Genomic DNA, 12,565 nt, shown 5'->3' with positions numbered 1-12,565 from the left:
AAACTATCAGATCCAGGAAGTTTCACAATTCCATGTTTTCTGAGTAGTCTTAGTTCAATAGAAGCATTGGCAGACTTAGGTGCTAGTATAAATTTAATGCCGTATTCACTATAAGCTAAACTAGACCTTGGAGAATTGAAACCAACAAGAATAAGCATACAACTAGCCGATCGATCAATAAAATATCCTAGAGGAATAATGGAGAACGTGCTAGTTAAAGTTGGTACTTTAGTATTTCCAGTAGATTTTGTTATTCTGGACATGGAAGAAGATTCTCAAGTTCCTCTCATATTAGGAAGACCATTCTTAAACACGGCTAAAGCAATGATAGACGTGTTTGGTAAGAAACTGACCCTAAGTATAGAGGACGAGAGTGTTACCTTTTCAGTTGATAGAGCAATGCAACAACCACAATCTGCAGATGATACATGTTATTATATTCAAACTATAGAATCACATGCAGAATTGTTAGAAGAATTTCCAGAATTACAAGGAACGGGAGAATGTTCTTTAGGAGAAGGAACTGAACCAATTGATGAAACTGAAATGTTAGCTACACTAATGGCTAATGGATATGAACCAACAACAGAAGAAATTCAAATGCTAAAAGAAGAAGACAAATATCGATATAAATCATCGATAGAAAAACCACCGACATTAGAGTTAAAGCCACTTCCAAACCATTTGGAATACGCTTATTTACATGGTGAATCTGAATTACCTGTAATAATATCATCTTCTCTTACTGAAAATGAAAAATCTCAACTCATTTCTGTGTTGAAAGCTCATAAACCAGCCATTGCATGGAAGATTCATGATATAAAAGGAATAAGTCCTTCGTATTGCACACATAAAATCCTTATGGAAGAAGGTCATAAAACGTATGTGCAACGCCAACGAAGACTAAATCCTAATATGCAAGATGTTGTTAAGAAAGAAATTATTAAACTGCTAGATGTAGGTTTAATTTATCCAATTTCTGATAGTCCATGGGTAAGCCCAGTTCAATGCGTGCCTAAGAAGGGTGGCATGACTGTCATCACAAATGAGAAAAATGAGCTTATTCCGACTAGGACTGTAACATGATGGCATGTATGTATTGATTATAGAAAATTAAATGACGCCACCAGAAAAGATCACTTTCCCTTACCTTTTATTGATCAAATGTTGGAAAGATTAGCCGGAAACAGTTACTATTGTTTTCTAGATGGTTTTTCCGGATATTTTCAAATTCCAATAGCACCCGAAGACCAAGAGAAAACCACATTCACGTGCCCTTATGGTACTTTTGCTTACAAACGCATGCCATTTGGACTTTGCAACACCCCTGCAACCTTTCAAAGGTGTATGATGGCGCTTTTTCATGACATGATAGAAGAATGCATGGAAGTTTTCATGGATGACTTTTCAGTCTTCGGTGATACTTTTGAAACATGTCTAGCTAATCTTGAACGAATGCTTATTAGATGCGAACAATCAAATCTAGTACTTAATTGGGAGAAATGCCATTTCATGGTTAAAGAAGGCATCGTTCTGGGTCATAAAATTTCAAAGGAAGGAATTGAAGTGGATAGAGCTAAAGTAGATGTAATTGCTAAACTTCCACATCCCACCAATGTTAGAGGAGTTAGGAGTTTTCTAGGGCATGCCGGTTTTTACCGACGTTTCATAAAAGATTTTTCTAAAATTGCCACTCCTATGAATAAACTCCTAGAAAAGGATGCTCCATTCATCTTTTCAGATGAATGTATCAAATCTTTTAATATACTTAAAGAAATACTCACTAATGCTCCGATCATGATAACACCAAATTGGAATCTACCGTTTGAACTTATGTGTGATGCAAGTGATTTTGCAATGGGAGCCGTTTTAGGACAAAGGATTGAAAAATGATTTCAACCTATATATTATGCTAGTAAGACATTACAAGGAGCACAAACGAACTATACAACTACTGAAAAAGAACTCCTTGCTATTGTCTTTGCTTTTGACAAATTTCGTTCATATCTCGTTCTAGCAAAAACGGTGGTCTATATCGACTATTCTGCTCTTAGATACCTATTTTCGAAACAAGATGCCAAACCAAGATTAATCCATTGGATCTTACTCTTACAAGAGTTCGATATTGAAATCCGAGATAAAAAGGGATCAGAAAATCTCGCCGCTGATCATCTTTCTCGTCTTGAAAATCCCGAATTAGAAATTCGAAATGAATCGGCCATACAAGACAACTTTCCTGATGAATATCTATTGAAGATAGATTATAATAAAATTACATGATTTGCAGACTATGCAAACTACTTAGTTTGTGGATTCCTTGAAAAAGGATTATCGTACCAAAAACGAAATAAATTCTTTAGTGATATAAAACACTATTTCTGGAAAGATCCACATTTGTTTAAAAGTTGTCCCGATGGAATAATACGCCGATGTGTATTCGGAGATAAAGCCAATCAAATCTTAAACCATTGTCACACAGGACCAACAGGAGGGCATTATGGGCCTCAACTCACAGCAAGAAAAGTTTATGATGCTGGATTCTATTGGCCTACAATTTACAAAGACGCACACCTTCTTTGCAAATCATGTGATGCTTATCAAAGGGCCGGAAAAATAAGTCAACGTGATGAAATGCCACAAAATGTCATTCAAGTATGTGAAGTATTTGACATTTGGGGTATTGACTTTACGGGTCCATTTCCAAAATCTCATAATAATCTATATATTCTCGTAGCCATTGATTATGTATCTAAATGGGCGGAAGCACAAGCTCTCCCAACTAACGATGCACGAGTTGTAGTCAACTTTTTAAAACGTCTTTTTGCAAGGTTTGGAACACCGAAAGCTTTAATAAGTGATCGGGGTACTCATTTCTGTAATAATCAACTTGAGAAAGTTCTTAAAAGATATGGAGTAACTCATAAAATCTCCACCGCTTATCATCTACAGACGAGTGGACAAGTTGAAAATACCAACCGAGCTTTGAAACGTATTCTAGAGAAAACCGTAGGATCAAATCTGAAGGAATGGTCCATAAAATTAGAGGATGCACTCTGGGCTTTTAGAACTGCCTACAAAACTCCAATTGGAACCACACCTTTCAGACTCGTTTACGGAAAAGCATGTCATCTTCCAGTAGAAATTGAACACAAAGCATTATGGGCTTTGAAGACATGTAATCTTGATTTACATGAAGCTGGACGTTTACGGTTAAATCAACTAAACGAAATAGAAGAATTAAGACAAGAAGCATAGGAAAATTCATTAATCTATAAGGAAAGAACGAAGAAATGGCATGATAAAAGAATCAGAAGTTCAAAAGAATTTAAAGAAGGAGACAGAGTTCTTCTTTTCAATTCACGATTCAAGCTATTTCCTGGAAAATTGAAATCAAGATGGTCTGGACCATTCATAGTCAAAAGAGTTTTCCCATACGGAACAGTAGAATTAATAAATTCAAATGGGATTGAATTTAAAGTTAATGGTCACAGAGTTAAACACTACATAGATAGTCCGATGGAAGTTGACAACGAAGTTAATCACAATTTCGATACCACAGCTAACTAAGTGTGGGGAGAATCAAGTCTTTAAAGGATAATATGTATTTCTGTTAGAGTTAGATTTTCTGTTTTCGTGTAGTTCTCGAAAATGGAACCCGAATGGTCTTTCCCTAGCAGACCCTAAAGAACTAGTCTTCTCCCCCCATTCTGAATTTTTAATTTTTTTTAGGTTTTTACGAAATGAAGACTTCCTGTGAACTAAACCGTGGTCTAATGCTACACGCTTTGATTACTAAACGTAATAATGACACACTTCCGAGTGAACTGGTATCATTAATCAGAGGTAAATTGGACGGAGTAAGAAAAGAATCCAGATGCGAAGATAATAAGTTACAATTTGATAAAGGAAAATCAAAATCCGCAGCGAAAAGAAGAGCACGACACCTTGAAAAATGTCACAAATGCGGAAAATGGTCACACGAAGGTAAATGTTCAAATAATCAAACCTATTCAAATACCGAATTTGTTACTTTATGCAGAGATGGACCGTTCATATGTTTAGAAGAATAAACATTAAATGCTCGAGGTTACGCCTATGTAGCCATGGAAAACCAATTAGTCCGACTATCTTATGAGTGGGCTAGAGCATATCACTAAGAATACTATCTCACAGGTAAGTTTGTACAGTTTTCATTTTTTATTTTTATTTTTAATCTTTTGATAATAAACGCTAATTTGTTCGCTATAAAGTATTAAATTGGTATTCAATAAAATTAGGTCTTGCGACCGAAATTATTGATATCATACAAAAATTTATTACATCACTGCGAAATTTAACGTTTATTCTTAAGGTATAAATATCTTTAATCAATCAAACCAAAATATTTCAAAAATTCGTCATGAGTTAAATTAGGTTATGAAACCGAAATTACTTTACCGAAAAGAGGGGCGTATGTTTTTTTGATAATATTTGATTGATTAAAGTGGGATAAAAAATCCAAAAAGATTTTTAATTTTATTTTTACTTTGTTTTTAAATTTAATATATAAATATTAAAATACTATTGTAAACTTTTAAATCAATAGATTTAAAATTGTAAATATTTGAAAAATTAATGTTTTTAATATAAGTTTGTATGTATAAAAACAAAAATATAATATAAATTTGGTGTGAATTTTTAAATTTTAATAATATGAATTTTTAATTTTATGCATTTTAAATTTAAGTTTGGTGTGAATTTAAAAACAAAAATTTACTTTATTTCACTAAGTTAAAAATATGATTTTTAAAATTCGTCGTGAGTTGAAGACTAGGTCTTTGAACCGAAATTGCTCCACCCAAGGGAGGGACGAGAACTTTTATTATCATTATTTTTAATCTTATTTAAATTAAAGTATGCCAAAAACATTAAAAAAAACCCAAAAATCTTTACTTTTAAAATCACGCTTTAAATTGACAAATTTTAAAATTTTGTCGAGGGACGGACTAGGACAACGATCCGAAACGCCCTCATCCTAAAAAGAAACAAATTTTTAAAATTTTATTAATTTTATGTTTTATTAAATATAAGGTTTTATTATTAAAAAAAAAAGCTGAAAGTACTGTAGTCGGACACCCATGCAATCGCATGGGATTCTCACTATACCTCCATGCGATCGCATGGAGGCAAAAATCAGGCCAGGTTCAAAAAGGCAGCAGGTCTGTCTTCTCCACAAAAACACACATACATACCCGAAATTCTCTCAAAATCTCACCAAATTTCATCATTTTTCCACCGTAATTCGTCATTTTTCTTGCTCTAATCATGCCTAGATTCTCATTCTTCAGCAAAAAGGTAAAAATTACACCCCTAAACTCTATAAATTCCTAGTTTTTGTGATAATTACCAATATTTTACCTAATGCAATTTTGTTAATTTCTAGTGTAATTAGTGTTAAATTGTTAGTATTTTATGCATGTATAACCTAGATTGATGCTATTTAACATGATTTGAAGCCAAAAACTTCAAAATTTTTAGAAATCTAGGGTTTGTGTTCTTGAGCAATTTGGGGCTTTTTGATATAAACAGGTTATGGCCAATTTTTGTCATGAATTATTGCTTAATTGAGTAGTGTAACATGTTTAGGTAGTTAAATGATCCAAACATTGATCCTAAACATGATTTTTGGAGATTAAAGTGAACTTTTTAGTCCAAAATTCATGAACTTGATTAATTTGATATAATTGCCAACTGAGACTTGTTTAATTGTTAGTAATGACTATTTTGACATGTTATTTGAGTTAAATGCTTATGAACTTTGTCTACATTTTCATATGTGCTTATTTGGAAAAGTGTAGAATTGTGAAAAATTGTGAAAATGTGTATAAGTTTAATTTTGATTTAACATGTTATTGTGATTATTTTAAATTGTTATTTTGCTAACACTAATGCATACTTGGATGTACAAACTTTGTGTTTAATGTGTTTTACAGAAAGCCGATACTGGAGGTTCAGGAGCATCATCATCTAGACGACCTGCTCCAGCACCAGAACCAGAACCAGAAATGCAACACGAGCCAGAACCCGAACAAGAACCACAACAGGAACCACAACAACAGCCTGATCAACACGTACCTTATTATGATCCGCTACAGTTACCTAATGAATTGACAGTATTTCTGCCGCATCCGCCTGTCGAATACCCAACAATTTCGGAACACACGTTACATCCTAATTTGAGATTCGATAGACGGTGGAGAGATTATCCATCATATCAAAGTAATAAGTTCAAATTAGTAACAAAAGAGGTAGAGGTGCCAAGGGTAATTGATTGGAATCCTTTGGAAACGGTCCATCTAGCTGACCGTGTTAGACAGCATTTGGTACAAAGGTATGACAGTTCTTCTTTTACAGATTGGATACATCTTTTCACCATTCGCAGACGTGTATATAAGGAATGGTGTGTTGAGTTGATGAGTACTATAGCTTTAAATGTAGATGTAGATAGGTTAGATGATAGAAGTTTTCTTAGATTTATCCTTGGCGGTAGGATGTACAGAATGTCCATGATGGACATGGCTAGGGCATTACAGATTTACACTCCTAGTGAATTGCTACTACCCGATTGTATGAGTTTGATTTATCGTGGGGAAAGGGTAGATAGGAACTTTGACGCTGACACCGTTTGGAGGCGTATGTCAAACTATAATGTTTTTACACTAGGAGGAAAACACTCCTACTTACATATTAACAAAGCCGAGCTTCGTGTGATTCATAGATTTTTGGCTAACTTGATTACACAAAGAGGTCACAATAAAGAGAAACTGACCTTACATGATTTATTCTACCTAAAGTGTATTCGGGATCCGAGAAGCTTTGTTAATATCCCTTACTGTGTTGGTTTTTATTTATCTAAAATGGTCGAAGGAATGCAGGAAGGGAGTATAATAGGTGGAGGTATTTTTGTTACTCTCATTGGAGAGTATTTAGGTGTTGATAGGAACCAAGGAGGTCCATTACAGCTTTGTAGAGAACAGGATGAGACCATAGGATTGCGGGTTTATGTAGGTGCTAAGGTATTGAAGAGTAGACGCAACCAGGCACTTCCCTATGAAGGTAATCATCCACAGGTAGAAAGGGGTTCAGACGAAGAAATGGAGGAAGCGGAAGACATCAGGGATGTCATTCGAGATGCTATTCTTGACGTGCACGTTCGTATAGATGAGGAATCAATGACGAGCGCAGCCAGACATAGTATGTACGAGCAGTGGAACTTCGAGCGAGTATACGAGGATTATAGGAGACGCCAACACGATAGCTGGTTAGTTCATCAGCACCAAATCATGAGCCAGCTATCATATCAGGTACCAAATAACTATGTACCTACTCGACCTGCTCATTTTCCGCCACACAGCCCCGAGATCCGACCACCCTTTAACCGGTATGACTATAACCAAGCCTATCAGGAAACCTATAACCAACAATGGAACCCACCTGACGAGATGAACTGGAACCCCTATCCAGACTGATTAGGTTCAATTTGGTTATTTTTATGATTTTTATATTTTTATCTTTTTAATTATTCATGTTTAAACTTATGTTATTGGATATATTTATGTAATTTTTATCATTTTTATTATTATTGTGTACTAATATTTCACATTTAGGATTTGAAAGTGGGATATTAAGTCCCATTTCAAATTGCCATGCATGTTTATATTTGTATGTATGTATATTGTCGATTGTACAAAACAGGGTAAAACAGCGCATTTTCAAAGACTGGCATTAAGTTCAGCAAAAGCTACTAATTTTGACGACAAGATGAAAAATAAATTTGATGTAACAACAAGACGGAATGAACAAATGATATGCACCATTTATCATTCAGCAAACAAACGCCAATATGTTTGAAAACTTTGGTAAAATTTAATCATTTTTCTGCGCTAATCACCCTCAATAATTTAAATTGTTACTGATTTCTTGCAAATGAGGGCATTGCAAGATCTTAAGTGTGGGAAGGGGTTAAATTCTTTCGAAATTTTAAAATTTTTACTTTATACACTTGGTTACCATTAAAAATACTAGTAACGCAGTAGTTGTATTAGAATCTGGTGCTCTCTGATAATAAAGAACAGCCCTAGTCTTATATACTGACTACCCAATTCTAGTAAAATTTTTCAAAATTTTCAATTAAATGAACTCAAAATCATGTTTATACATATTTATGAACGATAAAACTAGGTGTTAACACCGAAATTATTGTTACCTCGGAAAGGACATAAATTGAGAAACAAACCAAAATGTTAGAATTCATTTAAAATGGAATAGAGGACAATAAAAAGGAAAATAAAAGCCAAGTGTGAGAAAATTACCAAGTTATTTTAAACATATGTCACATATTTCTGTAACAAATAATTAAAGATACTTTTGCTTTGGACTAAACTAAACAGTTTTACCCGATTTACTGTAAGAAAGATGGATCTACACGATAAATCAATTCCATCATTAAAAGGAAGTAAAGTCTTCCTAAAAAGAAACGCGCTTCTTGATTTAGGTCATGAAGTTGTCGTTCAGACCAGCTGTAGGTTGACGAAAAATCTAGAAAAGTCATCACTAAAATCAGCAGGAAATCCACGGACCTCAGCATAAAACAGGGTCGCCAAGTGGTCAAACTTATCCTAACCATGAGAGGATCTGTCTCGTACAATGGGGAGGGCACCGTGCAAATTAGCTTGATAAGACTAATGAATCAGACCCCCAGAAAGGATAATCTCCTTAAAGATCAAAAATCAGCTTTTAAGACTGATATTACTCAATCCTAGAGATTGACCTTAAAGATTGAGAATTCAAACTCATGGAATTCAATGATATCTAAACACGAGCTTGAACGAGAAAATATTTTGATCAAAATTACAAACCGATTTGTTTTCTGAAAACCCATTTTCAATGCGTTCATTACCATTGAACGTAAAATCCTAAGAATTCACCTGGAATCCATTAGGTCACATGAACCAAATCGGGTGTCAACCGTAAGAACGGTGGTTGCATAGCATGGTCAAAGACAGGATCTTGTGCTAGACCGAAAAATTATAAGGGTGAGCTTTACTATTGCTCCTACAAAGGATAGTAATTGCGTCCGACACGTTATAGACCATAATTAAAAGCATGTCAGGGGACATTGCCTTAACAGTTGCTTGTTCAACGCTTTCCTTTACAACCGGACGGTAGTTTATCGAAAGGTAATATACGGAGCAAGTATACTGGACGTGTTGCTTTCCCAATACAAGGTTAGCAAGTGGGTGACACAAAACCACAAGTTTTGAGCTAAAGTTTTCAAATCTGAAACCCACCAAACTCACAAAAAGAATTTGCAAACACCGGTGAAGGGTTATTCCGGAAAACTTATCTAGGGTAAAAGCTAGATTTAATTTTCAAAAGATCAAATGTTTTCATAAAGATCCAATTTCCTTAAAGGATCTAAATTTTATAGTAATGTGGGACTGTAAACCACATAGTTACTACCATTGTTTATATCGCCGTAAAGAAATCACTTATGTACAAAGTGTGAAGAATAAAGAAGTGATTCTAGTATTTCAAGACTATATTGCTTGAGGAAAAGCAACACTCAAGTGTGGGAATATTTGATAATGCTAAAAACGAACATATATTTCATAGCATTATTCCTCAAGAAAGACAAGCTTTTAGTTGCAGTTGTCCTATTTACAAGTGATATTCGTTTAAATAATAAAAGGTGAAGACAAAAGACAGATTCGACGAATTGAAGACGCAAACGACCAAAAAGCTCAAAAGTACAAAGTACAATCAAAGAGGTTCCAATTATTGATAAGAAACGTCTCAAAATTACAAGAGTACAAGATTCAAAACGCAAAGTACAAGATATTAAATTATACGCAAGGACGTTCGAAAATCCTGAACCGGGACCAGAGTCAACTCTCAACGCTCGACGCAACGGACTAAAAATTACAAGTCAGCGGAGTACAAGAATATAATATAATATATATATATATATATATATATATATATATATATATATATATATATATATAATTAAATTTAATTATATATATTATATTATATAATAGATAAATAAGCAGCCCACGTTTTTGTAGACTTTTGAGCCTCCCCAGCTGGCCATGCGATCGCATGAGCCTGAAGGGCAAAGCTCATACGATCGCATGAGCACCTTTTCCAGCCCACATGCCCTATAAAAACGAGTGTTTGGTTCATCAATATCATCCATCAATCTCTCTATCTATATGTAAACGTATATATATATTTATATTTTAATTTTAATTTTAATTTTAAATCCAAATAATAAGGGTATGTTAGCGAATGTTGTAAGGGTGTAAGTCGAAATTCTGTCCGTGTAACGCTACGCTATTTTTAATCATTGTAAGTTATGTTCAACCTTTTTACATTAATGTCTCATAGCTAAGTTATTATTATGCTTATTTAAAACGAAGTAATCATGATGTTAGGCTAAAAATATTAAAATTGGGTAATTGAATTTTGTACCATAATTGGGGTTTGGGCAAAAGAAACGACACTTGTGGAAATTAGACTATGGGCTATTAATGGGCTTTATATTTGTTTAACTAAATGATAGTTTGTTAATTTTAATATAAAGATTTACAATTGGACGTACCTATAAATAACCATATACACTCGATCGGACACGATGGGCGGGATATTTATATGTACGAATAATCGTTCATTTAACCGGACACAGGAATGGATTAATAGTCTATGGAATTATTAAAACAGGGGTGAAATTATGTACAAGGACACTTGGCATAATTGATAACAAAGTATTAAAACCTTGGGTTACACGCAGTCGATAACCTGGTGTAATTATTAAACAAAGTATTAAAACCTTGTTACAGTTTAAGTCCCCAATTAGTTGGAATATTTGACTTCGGGTATAAGGATAATTTGACGAGGATACTCGCACTTTATATTTATGGCTGATGGACTGTTATGGACAAAAACCAGACGGACATATTAAATAATCCAGGACAAAGGACAATTAACCCATGGGCATAAAACTAAAATCAGCACGTCAAACATCATGATTACGGAAGTTTAAATAAGCATAATTCTTTTATTTCATATTTAATTTCCTTTATTTTATATTTAATTGCACTTCTAATTATCGCACTTTTATTTATTGTTATTTAATTGCACTTTTAATTATCGTACTTTTTAATTATCGCAATTTCATTATCGTTATTTACTTTACGCTTTAAATTAAGTCTTGTATTTATTTTTAATATTTTACATTAGGTTTTAACTGCGACTAAGTTTTAAAATCGACAAACCGGTCATTAAATGGTAAAAACCCCCCCTTTATAATAATAATATTACTTATATATATATTTGTATTTTTATAAATTAAAACTAATATAGCGTTAAGCTTTGTTTAAAAGATTCCCTGTGGAACGAACCAGACTTACTAAAAACTACACTACTGTACGATTAGGTACACTGCCTATAAGTGTTGTAGCAAGGTTTAAGTATATCCATTCTTTAAATAAATAAATATCTTGTGTAAAATTGTATCGTATTTAATAGTATTTCCTAGTAAAATATACACTATTTCATATACGCCTCGCTTAACATCAGTGGCCCGCTTGGTACATAGTCTTCTTCATCAGAGGGATCAATGTACCCCATCTCAACCGGATACTTGATGTACAGCTTGATTGACTCATTGCGAGTCACAGCTCGACCCACAAGCATACACCAGTCATCTTCTTCTTTAAGAGGAGTGGCTGAAACATTGGGTTCCTTGAAGAACCAGACTTGTGAGAATACAAGAGGTATCTCATCCTTGAGGAAATCAAGCAGATTGGACAGTGGATGATTACGGACGTTCAAGCGGTACTCCCTTTGTTCAGCATTGACGGTGGTGGAGTAATTCCTAACCTGAGGGTCGAATTCTCCACCGTAGTTCACTTGGACCAAAACATGAATTTGACTCATTTTGAAGTAGTAGAGAAGTAGTAGATAAGTTTTGAAGTATGTGTGGTTTGATGAGAAATAATGACTTCTATTTATAGAGGTAGAAGGTAGTAGGTAGTTGTAGCAATAAACACCCTTGTTGAATACATCTATTAATATACAACTTTTAATAAAGCAAATCTGATTCAGGTCAAAGAATCTCTGTCTTCATCAGCTTTAATTAAAGAATCTCTGTCTTCATCAGCTTTAGTCGAGGAATCTCTGTTACATACAGCTTTAATTAAAGCTGTTATGCTATGTCAAATCATCTCAGTTTTCTTAAAGCATCTTTGCTCAGTTATGAATAAAATTAAAGATAACGATTAAAATTTATTCAAATTAAAGATAATGATTACAAATTATTCAAATTACTGAAACTAAACACAAATCAAACTGAAATTAAATTAAGCATTTAAAGTTCTAAAGTTTGGTGGAAGGTCCCAAATGTGTTGAGTGAGATCTTCTCGGAGTTGGTCATGAATGTTTCTATCTCGTATTTCTTGATCTCTTACATCACGACTTGTAGATCGATTCCTTACAAAGTTAGGATTAGCTTCTCTAGTGT

Source organism: Rutidosis leptorrhynchoides, chromosome 10, assembly GCF_046630445.1.
Source record: "Rutidosis leptorrhynchoides isolate AG116_Rl617_1_P2 chromosome 10, CSIRO_AGI_Rlap_v1, whole genome shotgun sequence".
NCBI classification, from domain to species: domain Eukaryota; kingdom Viridiplantae; phylum Streptophyta; class Magnoliopsida; order Asterales; family Asteraceae; genus Rutidosis; species Rutidosis leptorrhynchoides.
Note: the sequence above shows the minus strand (reverse complement) of the source record.